The following is an 18,970-nucleotide window of genomic DNA, read 5'->3' as shown; positions in this document are numbered from 1 at the left end:
CTTTCATCTTCTTCAGAGCATGTGAGCCTCACAAGCATATCAAGGTAGTGCCTGATAGAGGGATTATTATTAACTATATTTTAATCTTCACCCCTGCTATCACCATTTTTATATAATAATTTTATATAATCATATAGTGTTTCTTTAATCTGTGTAGTTATTTTTATCTGTCGCACCCACTATTACAATTCAAGTTCTTAATCATAGAAAAGACATGACATGACATTTCCAACATAACAACTTTCCTCTGTGTGTAGATAACATAAATTCACTTCTAGCATAGAACATGTCTAGGCAGGAAATGTTCAGATAACCTGAAGGTATTTTATACATAACAATGGTGATCATGCCATCTCTTGCGCTCTCAAGGTGCAGATAACATAACTGAGTTCATCTGAAGCAAAATTAGGCATAATGTTTCAGGTTCCATTTAATTCAATGGAAGAGTTAAGAACCACTCTCTTGAACTTAATGAGACTTAAAATTGCTTAATTGTTTTGCATTCATGTCCATTCATAAGTTTGAGATCTGGTGTGGGATTATTGAGATGTGTCCGTGAACTAAGAGGATTCTTAGGCACAAAAGAATCATTCTTCTAATCCTTTCCAACTTTTGATTTCATGTATTACTTTTTGCAGCTAATCCTGAAGAAATTCTACATGAAAGAAAATAGTGTGAGGATAAAGGTTTGCTACTCAAAGGACAATTTCTACAGATGGCATTTTTCTTCTTGCAAAAGATGGAATAGAAATGCTGTCATAAATGATTCAAAGAAAAAGTCAATAATGTGTTGTTTGGAAAATGTTAGCTGGCACAGCTCTACTCTTTGTTCACTGCAACCTTTTCCCTTGACACAATCACATCTAAGCACCCAGCATTCTTTTGACATTAAAAAAGGGGGAACCACTTCATACATCAGTGTCAGAATTACCTATGAAGTGCACTCATGGAATCTTTTATTTGGAAGACAAAGCAGGATGTTTTCAGAACATTGAGATGAATTTTACAGAAGATAATGTGTGAAAGAGAAAGGGTTCCAGCAGTCCAATCATTTAAGGGCTAGTCATCAACAGCATTGCAGTGGGCAGAGCTTGGTGTATGGAAATGTAGTCTGGCTAAACTTCTGCACAATTGCTCTGAGGTTCCTTGGACTTTTCACTAAATTAAATGACCTCCAATAGAAATCAATATGAATATATTGCAGCTGTTTAGCATTTGTATTAACTTTGTCCTAAAAACAGGTTACTCTTCCTGTTCACCCTTTGAGATTAACCAGACAAGAAGTATTAACTATGAATATTAACACTATCTTTATCACAGTGACATGCGGTCAGCTTTATGCCTGGTGAGGCACTTTTTAGACTTGTGGACTTCAACTCCCAGAATTCCACAGCCAGGCATGCTCAGTTTCGATTTAAAGCGACAGCATTTTTCCCCCTTGCAAAATAAGTTTTCCCATTCTTTTTCTTCTCCCTCCCCCTCCTTCCTCCCTCTCTCCTTCCCTGCCCCCTCTCTCAAACAGACACACACACACAGAGAACTTCGATCCCTCTCTCATTCACTCACTCTCAAACACAAACACAGAAGTTGGATTGGATATATTTTCCAAAGGCTTGAAAGCAACTCCTCTGCCATACCCCCCCCTTCCCCTGCTGCCTTCCAATCAAACTTTTTGAATTCCTCCCCCCTCCCCACACGCACCTTTTCCAGCTGTTTCAGAGACGATTTCAATTCTGCTTCTCCCTGCCCTGCCCTCCCCTCTTGAAAAGCCAGAGCTCTGTCAGACTGAGCTAGTTGCTCCCAGAGAACTCTAAAAAGCCTCTAAAAATGCCCTCTACAGGAGGCGAGAGAATATGTACCTCATTTGCATAAGGAATTCTTTGCTTGTTAACCCTTGCTTAACTCTTAAAAGGTGAAAAATTCCTTATGCAAAAGAGGCCCCTAGTTCTCTGGCCTCCTCCTAGTTAATACTGAGAGCAGACACCAAGCCACTGTGACTTGAAATCTGGTAAATAAAACTTACTTATTTCCTTGGGTCAGCTGATAAGGGAGTAGAGCCTGTGGCTTAGTGGCTAATACAACTGCCTAACATGTAAAAAGTAGCCCAGGTTCACATCCCAGTAAGGATATGGCTAGCTCATGGCTAGCTATTTCAAGCTAAATAGCTTGAAATAGATCTATACTAGTCTCCCTTTATTTATTTATCAGCCCAAATGCAACACAAAAATGGTTTCCTGCCTGGAAGGCTCCTAGGGTGGAGTTGAAAGGCAAAAGGAAAGCAGTATGCTCCCTCCCATATTTGGGCATATATTCTAACACATTTGGGCATATATAGTCTAACACATGCTTGATGAAATAAATAAATAAAGTTTCATGAAGCAGGGCCCACAAAACCCAGGAAGTGCATGTCAAAGCAAACATGTGTTCCTGACAAACCATTTCTCCCAGCATCTAAATCATTCTACACTCTGAGTATGAGCAGTGCTGCTTCTTCGTGAGCAATTTCACAGAATGCCTCTATGCCTCCCTCTGCTCTGCTCGCCACACCTATGGACCGGGGGGGGGGGGGAGGAAGCTGTTCCTCATCGGAGGTGATCTAGGGCCTGTCATCGCTGCTAACTTAGAAGGTATGTTTGTCACTTGAATTGACCATATAAATATATAGATGCATCTATCTACCCATATATACTCTATCCTCTATCATCTATTACCTATCAATTATCCATCCACCTATCATCTATCAATCTATATCTATCTTAGGATATAAATCTAATTATCGTCACCTTCATTAAGGCCAAAAATTGTTCTGCATTTCCTTAGATTGGACATTCCAATTGTCATTAATAAACACAGATTTCTAAAGATTATAAATTAGTCTGAAGACCATGTTAATACTGGTGTTTTATGGTGCTCTAATCTATGTTATATGGAATGGGTTGCTGTAGTTTGGAATAATATTTTTAAAAGCAACAAGGCAGTTATCTATTAAAATGCAGCAAAATCATTTTAAAATGTATGGTTTCAGCTATAAAAAATATTTACAATGGTACCTCAGTACACAGCCGCTTTGAAACCCATTGAATTTGGTACTCGATGCATTTTGATGCAAAAAAAATGTCCTGATAGTTGTCATTTGTTTGCTACTTTTTGGTGTTGGCTACCTCCTGATTCACTATCTTTTCCAGCTTAAACAAAAGGCCACGTGTTAGTCACGCGGTTTGTTTGATACTCATTTTTAATAGTTGTTGTACCTCCCTTAACCAATTAACAATGACTGCTGAGATATCATTGTGTTTAGAAAAAATATTTCCCCAAAATCTATGAACTAAAAATACGAAACAAACAGCAATTTTTAGAACATACTACTTTATTGAAAGCAAAACCCTTACCCTTACTGCAATTGTCAATGTACCAGTTTGTCAACACTTATCAAAACACAGCTAGGTCAAACCATTTTATTTTTGTTTTCCCATCATTAAATTCACTTGATCCTATTCAAAGGGGTTATAGAAAATTGTAACAATGCTTGCATAGATTTATTCAGAGTATTGATGTTTCCTCTGAATAATAAATAATATGTGTTACAGCTGCTTTACATCAAACTAGAGAAGTATCTACAGCAGGGGTGTCAAACTGGATTTCTTTTTTCTGGTTGTATTAATTTTTATTTTAAACACATAAGCACATCAACAGAAACAACACATGACTTAAAAACAACATAGGAACAATAAGTTCCATCGTATATCATACAGCAGTTCAGAATCGGTTTCTTTGCAGTTAGTGTTTTCCCTTCTATACATTTCTATCTTGCGTTCATAATCTCCTTATTCGTTATCCATTTTTATGTACAATTCTTTATTTATTTATACTTAGCTACTTATGACCAAATATTATTTACCTATATTGTGCTTTATATTTTTACTGTCATTTATTGTCTTACATATAGTTATAGGTATACATTCACATAGTTATTCTTTTTCTTTGCCATTCTTATATTATTATTATTCCATTTAAAAGGTTCTAAGGTATAGTTTGGAATGCTTTGTTTACCATCCTTCGCACCTGCTATGACACCATCTTATTTTCTCTTTCTTTTCTTTTCTCCCTCCCTTCTCTACTTCTTCCTTCCTCCTCTCCTTCCCCTTCTTCCTTCCCTTACCTCTCCCCTACTCCTACCCTCTTTCTTCTCCTTCCTACCCTCTCTCCTTCTCTTTCTCTCTCTTCCTCCCTCCTCTCCTTCTCTTTCTCTCCCTTCCACCCACCTCTCCTTACCTCTTTCTTCTTCCCTTACCTCTCCTCCACATTTCTTCTTCCTCTCCTACTATCTCTCCTTCTCTTTCTCTCTGCTCCTCCCTCCTCTCCTTCTCTTTCTCTCCCTTCCACCACCTCTCCTTACCTCTTTCTTCTTCCCCTACCTCTCCTCCACATTTCTTCTTCCTCTCCTACTATCTCTCCTTCTCTTTCTCTCTTTTCCACCCTCCACTCCTTTCCATTCCTTCCTCCCTCCATTCTCTACTTCCTTCCTCCCCTCCTTTCCTTCCTGGATTTCTTTGAGGGCTGGATCAGCATCGTAGTTCTCCTCTGCAGGCTGTCGGGGGGGGTGAGGAGTAGGGAGATGGGATGAACGCCCTCCTGCAGCACTTTGCTGGCCAAACAATGGTGCAGGGGGGCTCACATGGGCCCCTGCGGCCCATTTTTGGTATCCACAGCATCCTGCAACACTCTGCCAGATGAAAATGGGCCTCACAAGGATCCACCCCACAGTCCTTGAGTTTGACACTCCTGATCTATAGTATATGACTACAAATATCTTGAATTTGAAACATTTCTCACCTAGGACCTATAACCCAGGAGTCAAAATTTGGTGGAGCTGAGGGGATAGCAGATAGTTTCTAGACATTTCTGAAACAAAGACAGAGATACAGCTGGATCATGATTAATGCACATTCAAATATGTGATATTCCATTCATTGTAAATTGTACCATGATCCAAGGTCACATTATCTTCTATTGATCCCAGGTCACGTTTAATAAGAACCAAAATTTAGTTAACGCAAGGTTGGCACACGTGCAGTTGAAGTTAATGAGGTTAAACCTAATGCAGTTAGGGTTATAGGTACTCCTACTTCAGTCTTCACTTGTTTTTTTCGTGTTACGTACTGCCATTCGGCATTTCCGTTTTTTCATTTTTTAAAGAATATCCATAAGAAAATCTACCAATGGTAGATTCCTTTATACGTATACAAATACTACTACAAATGCAAAAAAAAGAAGCTCCTGGAAACATTTTTCATTGACTATTTTAATCAATCTGGAATCAATTACCATGTTTTATGCATAATATGGGAACATTTCATGGGACTCATTATCTGCACTTATGGAGACTTAGCTGTAAGCATATTGGATGTAAGCCAAGCTTTATCCAAGAAAAGGTTTTTTTTCATTCATGTTCATAGATTTGTTACTTGTTTGCATTCTTTTTAACCAGGTGCTTTCCAACTGATTGACACCATCTACTGAAAAGGGACCAAACATTCTTTTCCCCTCAAGATCTGTTCATTTTTAAAACCTGTCTCTGGATGAACCCAACCAAGGTCAACTGGCTGTGGATAATGAGTTCATCTACATTTGCGGGAAATCCATCTTTAAACTTCAATATAGCAGTAGCAGTAGACTTATATACCGCTTCATAGGGCTTTCAGCCCTCTCTAAGCGGTTTACAGAGCGTCAGCATATTGCCCCCAACAATAGCAATAGCAATATAGCAGTAGACTTATATACCGCTTCATAGGCCTTTCAGGCCTCTCTAAGCGGTTTACAGAGAGTCAGCATATTGCCCCCAACAATCTGGGTCCTCATTTTACCCACCTCGGAAGGATGGAAGGCTGAGTCAACCCTGAGCCGGTGAGATTTGAACCGCTGACCTGCTGATCTAGCAGTAGCCTGCAGTGCTGCATTTAACCACTGCGCCACCTTGGCTCTACAACCTACAATGAGGTTGTACTTTTCCCTTCAAGGGTAGTTCATCGTCCGATTTTTTCCTTGTATCCATAGCTTCTGATTTGATGAGCAGGCAGCAGCTCTGGCCAAGAAGGCCATTGCTTAGCTTCATTTGGTATGCCAGGTACATCCTTTCCTGAGTCAAGAAGCTCTTCAGACAGTCACTCAATATCCTAGTCTCCTCATGGTTCAATTATCGCTACGATGGTGCTGCTCTTGAATATTCTATTCAGAATATTCAATTGATCCACAGTGCAGCAGCACGGGAAGTGATAAACATGGCTAGGTAGTACCATATGACAACCCTACACCACCAGTTACACTGCCTGTTTGCTTCTGGGTGCTTTTCAAGGTGCTAGTTATGGCTTATAAAGCTCTAGAGGTCCCCCAGTTTCTATTTCTACTCTGGTTTGCCACACAAGAGCAATTTCACATTATAGACTAAGCTGTTTCTCTCCCATGATGCACCTAGGCATTTCTTAACTTCAGAAAATCCAGCCTAAATTGCTGTGCATTGATTGGTGCTCAGTCTGGAGACTGCAAAACCTAACTGGTGGTTTCCTTACTTTCTGCCTTTCCCATCCAAGCAAGGAAACTAAGCTTTCCTGACTGGGTCTTGTACAGACCTGTCTATAGTGTGTGCCTTTTTCTTTTAGGGATAGTTTCATCATCTGTGATCCTGGTAGCCTTGTACCAATGTTTCAGTCATTGATGCCTTCACATATTGATGCTTCCTTTCCCACATTATGTCCTTCAACGCTAAAACAGGCCACTTCTTTTTAAATTCTACCTCCCTTACTGTAGCATTATTGCTCTGAATGATCAAACCAAAGACTGGGTTTTTTTTGTTTTTGTTTTTTGTTTTTGTTTCCTCTGTAGATCCATAGAAACTCTGCTATAAGGAGAGTTCAGGTCTGTAGAAATGAAATAAGTACGAACATTCTTGTGTTCTGGCTGGCGTATTTTTCTTTAAAAAATAGTAAGAAAAATTTCACAGTACTAGATAAAAGGAGTGGAAAACTAAGGGGAGAATGTTTCATGCTGCCTGGGCAGAAACCAAAAGGGTGCCCACTGGGAGACATAAGACTTGAATGGAATGTGAGTTTCTAAGATTTATTGACTTGAGTTGGATTAACTGCAAAATTATTATTTTTTAAAAAAAATAGCAACTGCCAACGAGAACAGATTATGGCAGCCTGGCAGGCCAAGATAAAACGGCTGCACAGGGCAGTAACCAGCTGCTGGAGGGTAAGGGGATATCAGCTCTGCTACCAGTTGATCTGGGGCTACTTATAGAGTGGAACTAAATGATGTAGACCATCCATTTGGAAAGGTTTAACTTGCCTTAGGTTGGAAAATCAAAATTTTGAACTGGGGGGGGGGGCATTTCCAATAGATTGGGGACGACAATGTTATTATCCATTCTTACACTTAGGAAAGAATACTAAGCACAAAGTGTGGAATAGAATAGGTCTATAGGGAAAGGATTTGTTTAATCCAGAGTGTTAGGAAGCTCATTTGCCTATTCCATAAATTTCTGTACTCAAAACAGTTTAGCTTTAAGGTTAAATCCTGTGTTTTTATGAGTTCAGAATGGAGCCATTTCATGCTCAAAATACTTTGGAATTGTCGGAACAATGTATGGAATACCTCCAGTAAATCTGGAACATATATTTACAACTCAGCACCAGAGAAGTGGGGGGAGACCTCTCATGCAGAACTTTTAGCTCAAAAAATACTTTCGATTTGAAATATCTTGCACATTATTAGTATACGTGTAATTATGTGAGAAGGCTGAAGTATACTTAAAAATAACAACAAAAAGTATTCTCTAATGAAGCAAATATAGTTTAACCCTACTGTTCTTCACACTGTTTATGCTTGCATAAAAATATAACACATTTTTCAGGCATTGAGTGGAATCCCATACCAATATTTACTTTCTTATATCACCTTGTCATTTCATGAAAGGACTGAAAATAACAGCTTTAAATTTAAAAAGGCAAAGAATTAGTCTCTAAATTTAATTCTATGAAAATGTTTAAGGGAAAAAAAAGCATTTGTCACTGCCTGCATTCTCTGAGGCACAGAAACACCAATAACCATATAGATATTATTTGCCTGATGATGTCATTTTGGCTTCTCCTGATTTTTTTTATTTTGCTATTTTCATTGTCTTCCTAAATAGATTGAACCCATTTCAAATTAATGCTATTGTGGCTTGTAAAATGTGGAGAAAAACCCACTTAACAATGCTCTTGCTTAGCAACCAAAATGTTGACTCAGAAACTGGCATTTGAAGCACGCAAGTCTTAAAGCTGTCAAGTTACAAGATCCTTACACCCCTAACTCTTTAGGGGGAAAAAACCAGGGGTGTTCAAACTTGACAGCTTTAAGACTTGTGGACTTCAACTCCCAGAATTCGTCCTCTCACTCTTCATCTTGATGATGTGAGGATGGGCAGGGGGAGGGAGCTGGAACCGGTTCTAAATGGCACTGTAGATTTGTGGAACCTCTTCTATAGAAGAGGTTAGAACTGGCAGGAACCCACCCCTGGTGCTGAGGAACCATATGCTTGTTTTAATATATTGCTCCTGTACAGTGATCCACAGTCATTTTTCATACTTGACCAAAAAAAAAAACCAAAATGATATGGCCAGGATAGTTTCCAATTATTTTGCTTATGTCACATTTTTGGCTGAATTGTAAGAAAAGGATTATTATAGGTCACTTAGTTTATACAGCTACAGTAGAACAAGAAATTCTGTTATATAAGACAATGACAGTTCTAAATTGTGGTGGTGGAGGGGAGTAAATCAGTAAAATAAGCAGAAACAGATGGCAAGCTTAGAAAACTTTCTCCACAGAAGTTCACCAACTTCAGAGAGGGCTGAAAGCCCTATGAAGCGGTATATAAGTCTAATAAATAAATAAATAAATAAATAAATAAATAAATAAATAAATAAATAAATAAATAAATAAATAAATAAATAAATAAATAAATAAATAAATAAATAAATAAATAAATAAATAAATAAATAAATAAATAAACTATATCAAGGATCTACCACTCTGAATGTCACAAAAGGCAACATGAGGATTAATTTATTAGCCTGAGGGCTACAACTCTGAAGCCTTTTCATAATTGGTTATAAAAGCTTCTAGTGAGTCAAAAATTAATAAAATTAAATATATCACAGGATGATTAAACATTGGACATTTATTAAATAAAAACATTTACTCCAAAACAGACTGCTTTTTTTTACCATTTCAGTTTGATATTTTTTCTGCAACCTGCTTTGCACTGGGTTTTATACTCTTAAGGTGAAACTAACTACTGTGTTGCTGGCAAATATTTATCACTTGTCCTTAATATCAATGCTCTACAGATTTGTTGACTTTCAGAGATTAGAAAAACTGTTTGTATAAACCTCCATTGTTAGTAAGCAATGACTAACATCGAATATGTTTCTGAAGAATGAGGGTTATAAAATTCTGTTATTCGAACAACCATATACTTTTGCTTCAAAATGGTGTTATGCTGAAATTCAACTAATTTCATACTTCCTCTTAAACATTGTCAATTTCTGTAGGAAACTGGTACAGAAAAAACTGAAATTGTAGATTAAATTGTTCCAAATCATAAAATTATCCTAAGTAGCTCTCATGACAGCTTCATAGAAGTAGTTGAGGATTTCTTCTAAATTTGGCATTAGACATGAAGAGTAGCAACAGCACCTCCTTACCCATTCCTAGATAGCCAAACCTAGGCCATTTACATGAACTGGGCTCATTCAGCCTGTAATGGTCTCCTGAACCGAACCCTCTGTCCACTTGAGGAAAAGTAGGGCACATATCATCAAAGCTAATGTTGGAACCAAAAATGGGACCTACTCCCTCTGCCACCATTGCATCTTCTCCTAGCTGTAGCTGACAGTTAAAAAGTGAGATTACGGAAGAAGGTGCCCAATATATGCGTACAACATAAGGAAATGAGATATAAATTGTAAACAGTGATTTGGAAAGAAGGATAGAAAACTTTGTTATTAAATATTACGGATGTTTAGCTAGAATAGGACATAAGGATTTAGTGTCATTGGAGGATTTTAGAAATAGTAAATGAAATGCCAATATGTGGCTATGTATTAAATCTTGGTGTATTTTATGATGGGACGTTTAAACAATTATAGTCAAATGAAAATGGAGGTATGATGACGGTAACATGTATAAATATCTGAGTTAAAATACTTCAATTAATATGAATTATGCTTGATGACTGTGGAAGAGATGCATGAAAGTCTTTTGTAACCAACTGATACACTTTCTACAGTATGTAAAAAAAGGAAGATTTTATGTGTTGTGTTTATTTTGAAAATTAAAAAAAAACTTTAAAAAAGTGAGATTGCATTTCTAGCCTCACACTGAGATGTGGTCACAAGAGTTAGGACTGGGACTATTTCATTGCTTCTTTGCCAAATTTTTAGAGTGAAAGATTCAGCCCAGATGCAAGCAGTAAACTGACAGGAGCTTTGATGTGGTGTTAAGAATCTAAATACCTATCAGTCTTCCCCACCCAGTCACTGAGACATAGTTTGATTCCTGACAGTTTAAGGAAGAATCCATTTTATTATGTAGTATTGAAGTATATACTGCTCAAAATCAGTAGAGAGCTACAGGTGACTTATGGGCCATGAGTTTAAAAACCCTCTTCTACACATTGCTAAAGATGAAGAACTAGCACATTTTATTCTTTCCCACAATCAAAAATAATATAGCTAACAATGCTAATGATAGAAAGACATATCACACTGATTATAGTTTTTTTTTCTGATTCTGATAAGTGTTATCTTACCAAAAAAATCAAAAAGATGTGAAATTTTAAGGAGAGTATAATACATATATTCTGCATTCTTCATTTTTGTATTAACCCTTGCCTTTGTTTTAAAGATAAAAAGGGGGAAGATGAAAGCTTTCCAATCCAGCATTAAGTTATGCTCATTTAATATTACTGAAACCAATAATATAAGCATTGACGTATGGCAGAGTTGTAGCCAAGGGACATTGCTCTGCTCCCATCTATTTGCTGCTTCCTGAGTCCCAGCTGATCAGCATCACAGCTGATTGGCTGGGTCTTCTTCTATTTCTATGCACAGGAGAACTAAGCTGGAAAGCAGGTTAGTGGGGTGGGGAGGGAATGGATATTTTACAGTATCCTTGCTTTGGAGTGAGGTGGAAATGGAGATTTTACAGAATTCTTCCCCCAGGAGTGGGCAGAGAATATGGATTTTGCAGTATCCTTCCCCTGCCATGCCCACAGAACTGATAGTAAAATATTCTAGGCTTAAACCTTGTTTTATGTGATAATTGCCTGGATAACAGATCCTCTTCCCTGTGTCCTTCAAGACCATTCTTTATAGTCTCAGCAAACACTGAAAGAGCAGTTCATAGAAAGTTGGTCAACAACATTGCTGCCAAGAAGGAGGACTTCTACAGCTCTGCCATGATCAACATGCCACCAAATAGCTGAGTGGTTTGCTTGCTAAGAACTGACTTATGGTTCCAGCTCTGGCTGCTTCATTGCTTTCACCAGTGCCTCTCTTCACTATCAGTGCCTCTCTGATCTCTGACAACAACTCCTAAGAACTATTGTTCTATCTACTCAACCAGGCCAGTGTATCAGGGAGAATTTTATCACCTTGCCAAGAATGCTGTTCATAAGCTAGGAAAAATGGAACTGGCAAAAACTGTGCTTGTCTACTGAGAGTAGAGTAATCTCTCCTACCTGTCTACAAACTTTCAAAGCTATGAGACATCCACCCAACCACCTCAACCTCCTCAGTCAGCCTTACTATCTATGGTAATAAAATTGCTCCAGACCCATCACCACAATGGGAAGGGGAAAATGTGTCCATCTGTGTTTTTAATTTGGATTTTTTTTCTACATGTAATAGAAGTTGAAATCTTCTAGAAGAAAACCTTCCACCTAATGGACCTCATAAACTGAATTTTTCATATATTTTCAGCACCATCTCCCAAATATATCTTTCAAGAAGTATAGGAATCAAACAATTACAGATTGGTATATAGTCCTGATAACAATAAGGTGACAGGAAGAAGTACTGAAACTTCCTATTCTCTTCACTAGAATTCCATTTGTCAGATCAGCCTCCCCCTACAACTTTTGTAAGAGGAAACACATCATACTCCTTGCAAGGCCTGTAATCAAAGAAAAAAGCAACTGAGATGATGACAAGATATCTCAGGCAGGAGGCATAAATCAATCTAGGAGAGAGGAAAAGAGAGGGACAAGAAGAACAGATATAAGAGCACCTCCTTAGCATCAAGGACAGATAGCCAGAACTGATAATTTCCAGAAACAAGACAGCAAATATCAGATCTCTCTGCCGTTCTGTACATTGTTGATGCAAGCAGTGATCTCAAGTAGCATTGTTTGGCCCATCCTTGTGTATTTATAAATGATATCATGTGAAATTATGGGAAGCACCTTCCTTTAGCCTTTAGAAGCAAGAGCAAAAGTAGTATCTAGTTAATTCAGTTCAATTCAAGCTGCTGTTAACCTGTTCTACTCACTGGAGCATCTAAGTCAAAATCACAGTCTTTTTTACATGTTAATCTAGGAAGGAGAGCCTAGGCAAATCTACAGTCATGACAGTCCAGACTCCAGGTTTTACAGGCAACTGGTTGGTCCAAACATATGGAAAAAGTGCACTGGTATTATAAGATTGGGGGGAAATGGGATTTACCTGAAGTGCTTAATAAATAATTTTAATTTCTATCTGTTCTATTAAGTGGAACTTGCTTACATAATTATAGTTTATGGATGAAAAATGTACAAAGTAACAGGGCTCAGAATCATCATGAAATCCCTCTCTCTCTCCCTCTCTCTCTCTCCCTCTTTCTCTCTCTCTCTCTCTGTCATGCCATTGTTCTCATCTCTCTTTTTCAAGAACTCCTTTCAATCATGACTTTCTAAATCTTTCCGTTCCTCTTGATTCAGACTTCTTTCATATATTTGCTTTGCAATTCAATCCTTATTCATTCTCTCTATGTGATCAAAAACATCCCAATCTATTTTTTTATACCCCTCGGTGATTTTTGTATTCGGTCCACGTCCATTCAGCACTAGCTCCTTTCTGATCCTATTCTTTCTTACTTTGTCACACACATTTCTTAAATATCCTTTTCCCATTGCATTTCGCTTCCTTTCATGTTTTCTTGACATACCCAGCTCTTATTAATAATAAATACAAGTAAACGTGGGCACACTAATAAAACGTTCTAAGCCAGGAATCTGGTTACTGTGGCATAGCTGTCACATGTTCTGAATACTAAGATTCATTTTTAAGGAGTGTGTGATTATCAAGGTGACAGAACAATGCTTTTTGAAACCTCTTGAAGCCTCTGAATGTAGCATAGGTGTCAAAATACACATGAGCCTGTTAGGTTCAAGCCAAATATGTTCTCACTTGGGTCAACAGTCAAAAACTCAAGCAGAACAAGCATTTCTCACTATGTATGAAAAGTGTAAAATACGTAACCTTGGAAGGAGGCCATGTACGGATATCGCAGCAAAAGAAGGAAAACCTGCAGAATTTTTCTGCAAATGCTAGTCCGACTTTAGTTTCTGAGCTGTTACTGTGACAAAGAAGAAAATTTGAAGGTCAAAATATATCCCATATTTTTAGCATTATAGCAGACTAACATTTCATAAGAAATGCAAATAAGACAATGCTATATTATGTGTTTTTCATGTACAAGCTTGAGTGTCAAACTCACGGTCCACGGGCCAGATATGTCATGCGCTGGCCACCCAGTTTAGCAGCTCCAGTTTAGCAAAGGGCTAAAAATAATGATACATCACCTGACGACAACTTGACATCACAAGTTTGACACCCATACAGTATATTAAGGCAAATGTGACCTTAACTATTAATATGCATACTAACTGGTCAATGTGATTATTTCTTACTCCTAATTGTGAATGTGCAACTGCTTATTCCACAAAAAGATTGAATTGGGCATATTTCCCAGTGTATATACATTTCCAAAATAACTTTGGACATTACTCAGGCATACAGTGTGAATACAGTATTCTCTATTAGACCTTGTGCAATAGGCAAATCTGAATGGCATTCTTTATACTGTCTGGTCAACACACACACACACACATACACACACAAATTAATAAGCCTATTATCCATGAAATTTAGAGCAAAGGTAAACTATCTCTCAGGGTGTTTGTTTCTCTCCATATCAGTTGAATCAGACCTGTCTGTCATATTCATAGGTTGACCTGACCACAGCTTTATATATGTTTTAATAACCTCCTTGTTTGATTACTGCAATTTGATATATATGTGTCTGCCTTTGCAAAGGCTTCAGAAATCTCAGATTCTTTGAGCTGAGGCTATTATCACGCAAACACCCTTCTTTCAAACAGCTAGCACTACCAGAGCAGGAGTCGTCCATCTGGAAGAATTCTCCACATTGTTCGCAGCATATAACACATAGGTTCTTGGTGGGATTCACAATTATAAAGAAGTTCAGGCAGAACTTGAACTTCACTGGCTTCCTCATCTGTTATAAGACATAATTGGTTTTCAACTTCAGTGCCTGAAGCAGCCCAGCACTCAGTCTATTTTGAACAGGCTCACAGAGGGTTAGGCTTGTACTTATGATGAATGTGCCTGGTTCCTGAAACATGCATTACAAAGCCAGATGCTTGGTTCTTGTTTGCAAGTTGAAAACTGTGATGAAGAGAGCGTTTTCTTGTTGATGGAACTCTCTTCCATGGAAGATCTGCCTTTTTGTTATCGGACTGATGCCGGGATCACCTTTTGATTTTAAATGTTCTGTGTTTATTCTTCAGCTTAATTTCACTCCTTTTGTTTGTATTCTAAGGGAGAACCCAGGGATGACATTTAGTTGCAGAAGTAAAATTCCTCTTTTAAATGAAAAGAGGCCACAATTGCCCAGTGAGCTTATTTCTTTTTTTTATTAAAAGTTTTTTAGTTTTAGTTTTCAAAACAGACACACACACAAAATCCTCTTTCTTTCTACATACTGTAGAAAGTGTATCAGTTGGTTACAAAAAAGTTTCGTGCATTTCTTCCACAGTCACCCATGATTCATATTAATTCTAGTATTTTAAATCAAATATATTTGTATATATTACCATCATCCTACCCCCATTTCGTGCATTTCTTCCACAGTCACCCATGATTCATATTAATTCTAGTATTTTAAATCAAATATATTTATATATATTACCATCATCCTACCCCCATTTTCATTTGACTATAATTGTTTAAATGTCCTTCATCATAAAACATACCAAAACTCAAGACATAACCACATAATGGCATCTCATTTGCTATTTCTAGTATCCCAATAACACTATTCCTCATGGGCTATTTTAGCTAAACTTCAATAGCATTTAGAACAAAGGTTTCTAATCTTCCTTTCCAAATCACTGTTTACAATTTACATCCAATTTCCCCATGTACCTATACCTATATATACATTGTTATCATTATCTCTTCTTTATTTGACTATATCCATTATCATAATTTAGTTATTTTTTATTAATCTTTATATGTAACCAGACCATTTCTCATCTTCCTTTCATAGGTACCATTCAATATTCATATCCAATTACTACTTCTTGTACCAATACATATGTATACATTATTATCATTTTCAATTGTTTATTTAACCATATCTATTGTCACTAAATTTCACTAACTCCAACTAGTTTTAGATTAAACACTTTCATCTATCAGCCTGTATCTTTCCAGTTAGGTAAACATCCATTATATTTAATAAGAAAGTTTTCTAATCCTCCTTTCCAAATCACTGTTTAAAATTTACATCCAGTTTCCTTATGTTATACCCATATCTATATATGCATTGTTATTCTTATCCCTCCTTTATTTGATTATATCCTGTATCATAACATTTTCCCCCTAATAATCAAAACTTTAATTGTATCTAACTTAGTTCTATTACTATTATTATACAATTGTATCACAGCGGCCAGTTGTTTTGCCGGATTTGGCATTGGTTACTAGTCGGGCCCCACCCAGGGGCCTAGGACGTCGTAACGTATTTTCGTAATATGCATGCAGATCCAAGCAGTGCGGCTTTTTGCATTTGACTGATGGTGATTTTGTCAATTTTTAACTGTTTTAAATGTAATTCCAGTGCTTTTGGTATAGCACCCAGTGTGCCAATTACCACTGGAATTATCACTGCTGGTTTGTGCCATAGTCATTGAATTTCGATTTTTAAGTCCCGGTATCTTGCGATTTTTTCATGTTCCTTCTCAGCGACCCTGCTATCACCTGGTATTGCGATGTCTATGATTGTGACCTTATTTTTCTCAACCAATGTGATGTCTGGTGTATTATGCGCCAGTATTTTGTCTGTTTGTATACGGAAATCCCACAAGATCTTGACCATCTGATTTTCGGTGACTTTTTCAGGCTGATGTTCCCACCAGTTTGTTGCTGTTTTAATATTATAATTTTTGCACAAATTCCAATGGATCATTTGTGCTACTGAATTGTGCCGCAATTTATAATCAGTCTGCGTGATTTTTTTACAGCAGCTGAGTATGTGATCAACAGTTTCATCAGCTTCTTTGCAAAGTCTGCATTTGGCATCATCAGAGGATTTTTCGATTTTGGCCTTAATGGCATTTGTGCGGATAGCTTGTTCTTGCGCAGCCAGGATTAGTGACTCTGTTTCTTTCTTTAATGTACCTGTTATTAACCATAACCAAGTTTGTTCACTGTCCACTTTATCTTTTATTTTTTCCAGAAATTGGCCATGCAGTGCTTTGTTCTGCCAACTCTCTATTCTTGATTTTATCACATCTTTTCTGTATTCTTGTTTTGTCGGTTGGGCCTTCAGTAGATTTTTGTTCTTTACTTCGATTAATAGATGTTCTTGACTTTCTTTTAAATAATCAGCCAGTGCATGTTTTTCTTCTTCAACTGTTTGCTTCACTTGTAATAATCCTCTGCCACCTGATTTTTGGGGCAGGTATAGTCTATCAGTATCACCACGTGGATGTAAACTGTAGTGCATTGTCATTAGTTTCCTGGTTTTTCGGTCCAAAAGGTCCAAATCAGCTTGTGTCCAGTTAACTATACCAACTGTGTATCTTATAACTGGTATTGCCCAGGTATTTATGGCCTTGATTGTATTTCCACCATTCAATTTAGATTTCAAAATTTTCCTAACTCAGTTGGTGTACTCTCGCCTGACAATAGTTTTTACTTCTCCATGCTTGATGTTATCCAACTGCAGAATGCCTAAGTATTTGTAGGCTTCATTTTCTTTGCATTTAATTAATTGGCCATTGGGCATTTCAATTCCCTCACATGCAGTGATTTTGCCCCTTTTTATGGATACAGTGGTGCATTTTTCCATGCCAAACTGCATTGAAATATCGGTGCTGAATACTCGGACTGTGTTTGTCAATGATTGGATTTCTATTTCTGACTTTCCATAGAGTTTCAAATCATCCATATATAGTAAATGCGAAGTTTTTTCAGCTTCTTTGGCTGTTTGGTAGCCTAATTTCATTTTTTTTAAGATTACCGATAGTGGGATCATTGCGATGATGAAGAGAAGAGGTGAAAGTGAATCACCCTGGAAAATTCCTCGCTTGATATTAACCATTCCGTAGATCTCATTCCCTACTGCCAACTCAGTTCTCCATTGTTTCATCGCCTTTTCAGTAAAGGATGTAATATTTTTGCTAATGCCAGTTGTTTCTAAGCATTTTATGATCCAACTATGTGGCAGTGAGTCAAATGCCTTTTTGTAATCAATCCAGACCATATTCAAGTTCGTTTTTCTGTTCTTACAATTTTCTAATATCATTTTATCAATTAGGAACTGATCTTTTGTGCCCCTGCTCCTTCTTTTGTTGCCTTTTTGCTCTACTGGCAAGATGTTGTTTGTTTTCAAATAATCCATCATGTTATCTGCAATAATGCCTGTGAGTAATTTGAAGGTTGTTGGCAAGCATGTTATTGGTCTGTAGTTTTCAGGTGTTGTTCCTTTAGTTGCATCTTTCTGAATCAAGTATGTTTTTCCAGTTGTCAACCATTCATCAATTTGGCCCTTTTGTAAAATATCATTCAGTTGCCTGGCCAATATTGCATGTAAACTGGTCAGATATTTGAGCCAGAAACCATGTAATTGGTCCTTTCCAGGTGATGTCCAATTCTTTACCTTTTTAACTTGATTTTTGACCATCTCAGTTGTTATTTCTAATACTTGCATTTGTTTGTTGCCAATGCTTTTCTCAAAGTCATGTATCCACTTTGCTTCTTTGTTGTAGTCCTTTGCATTTTCCCACAATTCTTTCCAGAATTCAACTGTGGCCTGTTTTTCTGGTTTTTCACTTTTGGTGTCACCATTCACATTAAGACTTTGATAAAAACGCCATTGGTCTGATCGAAATTGCTGATTTTGTTTATATTGGATGATTTGTGCCTCATATCTTTCAATTTTTCTAGCTGTTGCTGTTATCTGCTGTTTTACAATCTCTACAGCTTCACTGATGTTTCTTGTATCCAATCTATATCTTCTGATTAGTCGATCTATGATTTTGTTGTTTTTAAGCCGTTGCTCATGCCTGTTCTTTAAGTTACTAGCATCTGCCCTTAATTTTTTGATTTTTTGTTCTAAACGGATTTTCCACTTTGGCTTTGATGCTTTTTCTGTTGTGTGACTAGGTACTTTAATTTTAATGCCTAGTTCATTAGTGACTATTACAGCTGCGCTGTACATTAACTGGTTTGTTTCCAAGATGGATCCCGGTTCAATTGTTGAAAACACTGCATTAACCATTTTCATGACAGGGGCCAAAATTTTCTTAGGCACAGTTTTTAGTGATGGTACACGTTGCCTTTCCTCATTAAGCAGAAAATGG

The sequence above is a fragment of the Thamnophis sirtalis genome, unplaced genomic scaffold, assembly GCF_051295495.1.
Source record: "Thamnophis sirtalis isolate CommonGarterSnake01/CBP01778 unplaced genomic scaffold, rThaSir2_p1.2 scaffold_5, whole genome shotgun sequence".
Classification (NCBI taxonomy): Eukaryota; Metazoa; Chordata; class Lepidosauria; order Squamata; family Natricidae; genus Thamnophis; species Thamnophis sirtalis.
This window is presented reverse-complemented; position numbering follows the sequence as displayed.